The sequence below is a fragment of the Triticum aestivum genome, chromosome 6A, assembly GCF_018294505.1.
Source record: "Triticum aestivum cultivar Chinese Spring chromosome 6A, IWGSC CS RefSeq v2.1, whole genome shotgun sequence".
In the NCBI taxonomy this organism is placed as follows: Eukaryota; Viridiplantae; Streptophyta; class Magnoliopsida; order Poales; family Poaceae; genus Triticum; species Triticum aestivum.
The window spans coordinates 414,118,715-414,127,197 of record NC_057809.1 but is presented as its reverse complement, the minus strand read 5'-3'; positions in this window follow the sequence as shown (position 1 = coordinate 414,127,197).

The window sequence follows — 8,483 nt, the reverse complement described above, 5'->3', positions numbered from 1 at the left end:
CCCGCTTTCCTCCCCCTGTCCCTTTTTTATAGGAAATACAAATAAATAATTCCCGTATTTCCCTATCCCTTCCATACACAAATCTGGACTCTAACAAATCGTACGGAACCCGTGCAATCCCAGCGGCAAAGTGAGGATACAGCTCGGCGGCAAAGTGAACCGTCAAAATACAGGGCATTCGTTGGGCTCATCCCGCCGCCGCGGCGACGACGGCGGCCACCAGGGAATGCTTGTTCTCAACCAGGGCCTTCGGCACGAGCGGGAGCTGCAGCCCAACATCGTACGGTTAGGGCATTGCCCCCACAACGTCCGCCTCTCCGTCGATGTCGCTGAGAACGGGCATCGCCTGCTGCTCATCAACATGATATTTAACCAATTCTTCACCGCCACAAGGCATCGTGGGTGTTCGTCAACTCCTTCGAGCCATAGCATGACATGGTTGATATGCTCCCGGGCATCACACCACCGCTCTTCCCCCGTGGGTCTGCTCGTCAAGCTCGAGAAGGAGGCCACCACCCGTGGTGGCATGATGAAGGCGACGGATGACTACCTCGTATGGCTGGATGCTTAGGAGCTGCGCTCCATGGTTTAGGCATCGCTCGATAGTGTCATTGTGCTGCATGCAGAGGATCTGGCCGAGATGGCGCACGGGCTCGCGTCAATTGGCCGCCCTTGCCTGTTGGTAGTGCACTGGTGCCCCGGACATCAACACGTATGCTACTTCGTCGGGCGTGGCATGCTGGTGTTGTGGAGACCGAGGGACCTTGTGCTCGCGCCTGTCGAGCGCAGCCATAGAGCAACCGCAACATCACATGCACCGGCGATGATGCAACAGCTTGCTGAGACTATGGTCCTGTCGAGCGCGGCCATAGAGCACCGTCGCTTGCACTGGCGGTGGTGCAACATCTTGCCGAGACTATGGCGAACTCTTCTGTTTGTGCCAAGTTGGGAGATCTACATGCATGCACGGGCTCCGTCCTGTATACGTGCGGGAAAGACACGGAAATACAGGACTATTTGCATTTTTGTTATGGAGAAAAGGGTATGGGGGAGGAAAGGCCGTTGGATGGAAAATTAGTAGTCGGGAGCACCGATGGGAGCACGGGTCGGGAGCAGGCAAGCCTCGTCTCCAAACAACTAAGAGATGCCGTTTTAGCTACCATGCAGGGCCACGTATTAACTCGCATGCAAGCCACCTTTGATTTCTTGACTGATCAACGCGTAGTTGCGCTCCATGCATTGGGTTTCCGGGGGAGATAACATGGCAGAGTAATGAGCGTTTGGTTACATTGCTTAGGCTGGTCATAGTGGTGAGTAACTTGGACTAGTAACATGCATATGTTACTAGTCTATGTTACTACTACGCGAAGTTTGCCGTCGGAAGCGAGCCGATCTGGCTCTCCTGAGCTAGCAAGGTTTTTCTAGCCCACCCAAGCTAGCTGGCCCACAAAAGCTAACTTATTTTAACAGTTCCAAATGCCTAACCTTGCTCGGCTATGCTATAAGCTGTTCTTGCTAAGGATCCAAATGCTCCCTAAGTAACAACGCTCGCTAGCAAGGAGGCTAGGAGGGCATTGAGATGCGAAGTTAATGGACGACGCCTAAACATTTTGGGAGTATCTGATTTCCGTAAGATGACTTAACACCTAGATGGAGGGAGTACTACTCCTCAGTCCAGGTTTGATGGAATATTCGTCCTCTTCGCTTCTTTTACGTACTCCATTTGTATCTCACTTCCTGTGGCTTCGCACTCGCATGATTTTCCTATTCTATGAACCTGTGTGTGCATGTGTGTGTGTGTGTGTTTAACAAAATGTGTGTGTTAGAGAGAGCGACAGATCGACGTACTCCTATAGAGAGATAGTGTGTAGTGTACGATTTTAGCCGCGAGAGTCGGTGCATCCTCTCATTTCCGGGCATCCGGTAGGGACAGGCGGACATCTGCCATGCCCGCTCCTGACCAGCCTGGCCCACACAAAGCCCCTCCATGGCCCGCGTGCGCTTCCCGCCTGAAACGGTCAGCGCCGCTCCATAGAATCGGTGCCGCATTCATGCCCGGGCAGAGCGGACACGACCTCTCACTGGCGCCTGCATTGAAGGGAGAAGCGGATTCAAGAGTGATGGTTGCGTCGTCCATCCAACTTACTGCTGGGTCTATGTGATTTGACGGCTCATTGGTCATTATTACTGAGGTGGTAGGACTGCTGGATGTCCCACACTTTCAGCGAAAGGAGGTACTACTAGATTACAATTTTCTCCATTCTTACGGCGGAGGAGTGCAAGAGAAGTGAAAACATGCAGACTCAGTAATTACAAGGCCCACCTCACACTATCATCATATTTTCTGGACACAGTGCGGCACCTAACTCCTTACATAGTACTCCCTCCGTTCCTAAATATAATTCTTTGTAGAGATTCCACTAGGTGGACTACATACGGAACAAAATGAATGAATCTACACTTAAAATGCATCTATATACATCTGTATGTGGTTCATGGTGAAATCTCTACAAAGACTTATATTTAGGAACAGATGAAGTACTAGTATACTACATACTGTAATTTATCAGCGAGATAGTACAATGCTATGAAGCTTCGAGCTTCTGTTACATGTATCTTGCGTCCAAGGTTGCCCGTTGCAACATTTCATCAAATACAAAGGAGACTAACATTCATGCTATTACATCTCAATGATTGACAGATCATAGCAAATATGTACTCCCTCCGTTCCAAAATAAGTGTCTCAACTTTATGCAGGGGTGTTTGTTTTCAGGGACTTTTTAGTGTAGGGACTAGAAAAAGTCCCTCTTAGAGACTTTTTAACCAAACATGAGGGACTACTAGGGACTAAAACTTGCTTTTTGGGACTTAATGAAGAAGACTCTCAAGGAGAGTCTTTTTTGGGACTTTTCCAACAATGCCCCTCCCTGCACCCATTGCCCCGCCGCCCCATGGTGTTGTTTGGTTGTTATTTTTCTATATACTGGGGGTAACATGGTCATTCAATAACCTCTTGGGAGGGACTAGGGACTTTTTAGTCCCTGAAAACAAACATGGAGGGAATTTTTAAGGAGTAGAGACTTTTTAGTTGGGACTAGAAAAGGTCCTAGGACTTATGAACCAAACAGGGCCTCAATATGGACTACATAAGGAGCAAAATGAGTGAATCTACACTCTAAAATACGTCTATATACATCAGTGTTTGGAGTATGTACTACTAGTTCATATTGAAATCTACTAAAGGACATATATATTCCAAACAATATGATAATCTCTCTAACCAAGGTAGTAGGGACGAGGAGTAAACAGAGGGAGTAGTAAAATTTCTCCTCGTCCTGCGAGCCACCACGCGCGTGGGCGAGGGAGCGGGCGTAAGGCGTATAGTACTACTACTAGTAAGCAAGCTTCACCTCATCCTATGAGCCACCGCGCCCGTGGGCGGGGGATACGGCATACTAAGAAAGCTTCTCCTCGTTCTGCAAGTTGATGGGACGCATCAAAAGTACTCCAGTGTATAGAGCGTTGCCTCTAAGGTAGGCCCCACATGGTTTGCCTCTTTTTTAACATAACGCGCCAAGTCGCAATTTGTTTGTTCACCTGTGGTAGACGATTCTCCCTCCACCAAGTGGACAACCAGTACACGGTCAAATTACCATGTGGGCTGCCTTTTCATACAGAAATGAGCTCCACCGTGTACCCGCGCGGGTGTGGTTGTGAAAGATACGGGAGTACGTGCACCTCTTCTCTTCGCGCACATCCCCCACCTACGTGGGTGTGCGTGAGAGATACAAACCTAGACAAATGGCTTGTGCATTCATGAGTGTTTTTTGTTTGGGGGAGAGGTTGATTTCGTGAATGTATTTGTGGGAATATGTGTCGATTATATCTCAAACAAAATTTTGAATGCAATGTGTGTGAAATGGAGGCCTATCCATATCATATATAGAGGCCCGGGCGATCCACGAGAAGATAGGGAGGGGTCATAGATATTGATAGAGTCGAAGAGAAGATCAAGTGGGTGGGTGCGAGATCGATGAAGAGAGCCATCGAAATTGTGTGTGTGTGTGTGTGTGTGTGTGTGTGCAAGTCAAAGATATAGGGAGACTGACCTACCGGAACGTCAGAGGGCACATGTCAAGTTTGTGTGTGGCAGGGAGACATGACTAGAGCGCTCAATGTATCGGTGTGTGTGTGTGTGGGAGGGGGGTGGGGGGAGGGGTAGGCAGAGACCTAACTATAGAGGTAGAACTACTCATATATGTGTTGAGAAGGAGAGACCCAGCTATGTCTTGAGGGAGATCGGTCGACATCCATACATAACTAAAGAACGGGAGATAGGATGGGATAGAGAGAGAGAGAGAGAGAGAGGAGAGGGAGAGGGAGGGAGAGGGGTAGAGTGCTGGATGGGTGATGGAGTTGCTTCTCGAAGATGGTGGGAGAGGCCTACTAGACAAACTGAGGGTGGAACTGCAATATTATCAATAAGAGTGGGGATGTGTTTTTGTGTGTGCCTGTGCGTGATAGATCTGTCGGGATGCATCCATGGATGATGAAGGGGAACCATGTGTTTGGTAAGCAAACCTAACTAGATCGGTAGATAAATTGTTGTTTGTCGGAGGAAGGGAGAGACATAACTAATGAGGTAGATCGATCGACGTGTGGGGAAAACAAGTTATAAGGACCTAGCTAGCTATATGTCTAGCGGGAGATTGGTCGGTGTACGTCCATTTGCTAGAGGCAAATAAGGCCCGGCGAGATGGATAGACCGAGAGAATGGAGCTAGGAGGTGGTGCGAGAGGCCCAGCTACTAGCTAGATAGGGGGAGGAGTATGCGGTTGTGAGATCGATGAAAAGAGGGGCGAGAGTTTACACGTGTGTAGGACCGTATGAGAGACACGAGGCAAGAACACATAAAGGAGGATATTGAAGGTGCGTGGGTATGTTGTAGGTAGACATCGCTGGAGAGGTTTATCGATCGGTGTGTGTCGGATAGGAGTTGTGGAGACTGTGGGAGAACGACCTATAGAAAATAAAAATGAATGTGCGAGTTGGATAGAATGCTGAGGGAGGGCGAGGGCGAGGAGGGCGTGTGCATGCACGAGAGAAAGTTAGTGGTAGCTACAAAGGTTAGAGGATTGTGCGGGTGTAAGAGACTAACAAAGATCATAATTTGATATGAAAGTGGATTCATATATTTGAATAGGAGATCATAGTGTTTTAAACATATGCATGCATGAATATAGCGGTGATACGCGTGTTGTGGTTCTGCACATGTTATAGCATAATGTGATAATGCATGGCTGATACGTCTCCAACGTATCTATAATTTTTGATTGTTCCATGCTATTATATTATCAACCTTGGATGTTTTATATGCATTAATATGCTATTTTATATGATTTTTGGGACTAACCTATTAACCTAGAGCCGAGTGCCAGTTTTTGTTTTTTCCTTGTTTTAGAGTATCGCAGAAAAGGAAAATCAAACGGAGTCCAATTGACCTGAAACTTCACGAAACTTATTTTTCGAACGAAAGCAATCCAGAAGACTTGGGGTGTACGTAAGGGAAGCAACGAGGAAGGCACGAGGCAGGGGCGCGCCCACCCCCTCGGGTGCGCCCTCCACCCTCATGGGCCCCTCGTGGCCCCCTGACGTATTTCTTCCTCCTATATATACCAATATACCCTAAAACCATCGGGGAGCACAATAGATCAGGAGTTCCGCCACCAGAAGCGTCCGTAGCCACCGAAAACCAATCTAGACCCGTTCCGGCACCCTGCCGGAGGGGGGAATCCCCCTCCGGTGGCCATCTTCATCATCCCGGCGCTCTCCATGACGAGGAGGGAGTAGTTCTCCCTCGGGGCTGAGGGTATGTACTAGTAGCTATGTGTTTGATCTCTCTCTCTCTCTCGTGTTCTTGAGGTGGTACGATCTTGATGTATCGCGAGCTTTGCTATTATAGTTGGATCTTATGATGTTTCTCCCCCTCTACTCTCTTGTAATGGATTGAGTTTTCCCTGTGAAGTTATCTTATTGGATTGAGTCTTTATGGATTTGAGAACACTTGATGTATGTCTTGCGTGGGATACCCGTGGTGACAATGGGGTATTCTATTGATCCACATGATGTATGTTTTGGTGATCAACTTTCGGGTTCCGCCCATGAACCTCTGCATAGGGGTTGGCACACGTTTTCGTCTTGACTCTCCGGTAGAATCTTTGGGGCACTCTTTGAAGTTCTTTGTGTTGGTTTGAATAGATGAATCAGAGATTGTGTGATGCATACCGTATAATCATACCCACGGATACTTGAGGTGACATTGGAGGGTTTTGGTTGATTTGTGTCTTAAGGTGTTATTCTAGTACGAACTCTAGGATAGATTGAACGGAAAGAATAGCTTCGTGTTATTTTACTATGGACTCTTGAATAGATCGATCAGAAAGGATAACTTTGAGGTGGTTTCGTACCCTACCATAATCTCTTCGTTTGTTCTCCGCTATTAGTGACTTTGGAGTGACTCTTTGTTGCATGTTGAGGGATAGTTATGTGATCCAACTATGTTAATATTGTTGAGAGGACTTGCACTAGTGAAAGTATGAACCCTAGGCCTTGTTTCAACGCATTGCAATACCGTTTGTGCTCACTTTTATCATTAGTTACCTTGCTGTTTTTATATTTTCAGATTACAAAAACATATAGCTGCCATCCATATTGCACTTGTGTCACCATCACTTCGCCGAACTAGTGCACCTATACAATTTACCATTGTATTGGGTGTGTTGGGGACACAAGAGACTCTCTGTTATTTGGTTGCAGGGTTGTTTGAGAGAGACCATCTTCATCCTATGCCTCCCACAGATTGATAAACCTTAGGTCATCCACTTGAGGGAAATTTGCTACTGTCCTACAAACCTCTGCACTTGGAGGCCCAACAACGTGTACAAGAAGAAGGTTGTGTAGTAGACATCAAGCTCTTTTCTGGCGCCGTTGCCGGGGAGGTTAGCGCTTGAAGGTATATCTTTAGATCTTGTAATCGAATCTTTTAGTTTCTTGTTTTATCACTAGTTTAGTCTATAAAAGAAAACTAAAAATGGAATTAAGGATACATCATATGCTTCATATTTTTAATATCTATCATGAAAATAAGGATTCCGATAATTGTGCTCAAGTGTTAGAAGAAGAATGCATTAAAATGTTTGTCACTAAACCTTTGAATGATGAGCATGATTGCAATGTTGTTAATATGAATTCCTTGAATATCTACGAGGCTAATGATATGCAAAGCCACAAGCTTGGGGAAGCTATGTTGATGAAGATGATATTTTTCCCCCAAGTTTTGATGAGAAAATTTATTGTGATGAAAGCATGCCTCCTATTTATGATGATTATATTGCTGAAAGTGGATTTGGAGAGGTCATGACTTTATTTTGTGATGAATCCACTATTCCAGAAGAGGTTCCAATTGATTATGAGAACAAAGTTGCTATCGATGATGATTATTGTGATGAATTGTATGCTATAAATAATAATGATATCCATGAAACTTGTCATAATGATTTTTGTTTTCAATTGGATTATGCCTCACATGATAATTATTTTGTTGAGTTTGCTCCCACTATTATTCATGAGAAGAATTTTGCTTGTGTGGAGAGTAATAAAATTTATATGCTTGTAGATCATGAAAAGAATGCTTTAGGTGCTGGTTATATTGTTGAATTCATTCATGATGCTACTGAAAATTACTATGAGGGAGGAACATATGCTTGTAGGAATTGCAATAATATCAAGTTCCCTCTCATTGTGCTTAAAGTTTTGAAGTTATGCTTGTTTTGCCCTCCTATGCTAGTTGATTATTGTTCCCATAAGTTGTTTGCTCACAAAATCCCTATGCATAGGAAGTGGGTTAGACTTAAATGTGCCAATCATATTCTTCATGATGCTCTCTTTATGTTACAATTCTTATCTTTTATCTGAGCATCATTGAATTCATCATGCCTAGCTAGGGGCGTTAAACGATAGCGCTTGTTGGGGGGCAACCCAATTTTATTTTTGTTACTTGCTTTTTGTTCCTGTTTAGTAATAAATAATTCATCTAGCCTCTATTTAGATGTGGTTTTATGTTTTAATTAGTGCTTGTGCCAAGTAGAACCGTTGGGAAGACTTGGGGAATGTCTTTTTGATCTTGCCGTAAAAAACAGAAATTTAGCGCTCACGAGAATTGCTGCCATTTTTATTTGGAAGTGATATTTGGTTAATTATTTTTGCAGATGATTAATAGATAAATTCCTCACGTCCAGAAATTTATTTTAGAATTTTTGAGGTTCCAGAAGTTTGCGTTAGTCACAGATTACTACAGACTTTTCTGTTTTTGACAGATTCTGTTTTTCGTGTGTTGTTTGCTTATTTTGATGAATCTATGGCTAGTGAAATAGTTTATAAACCATAGAGAAGTTGGAATAGAGTAGTTTTAAATCCAATATAAA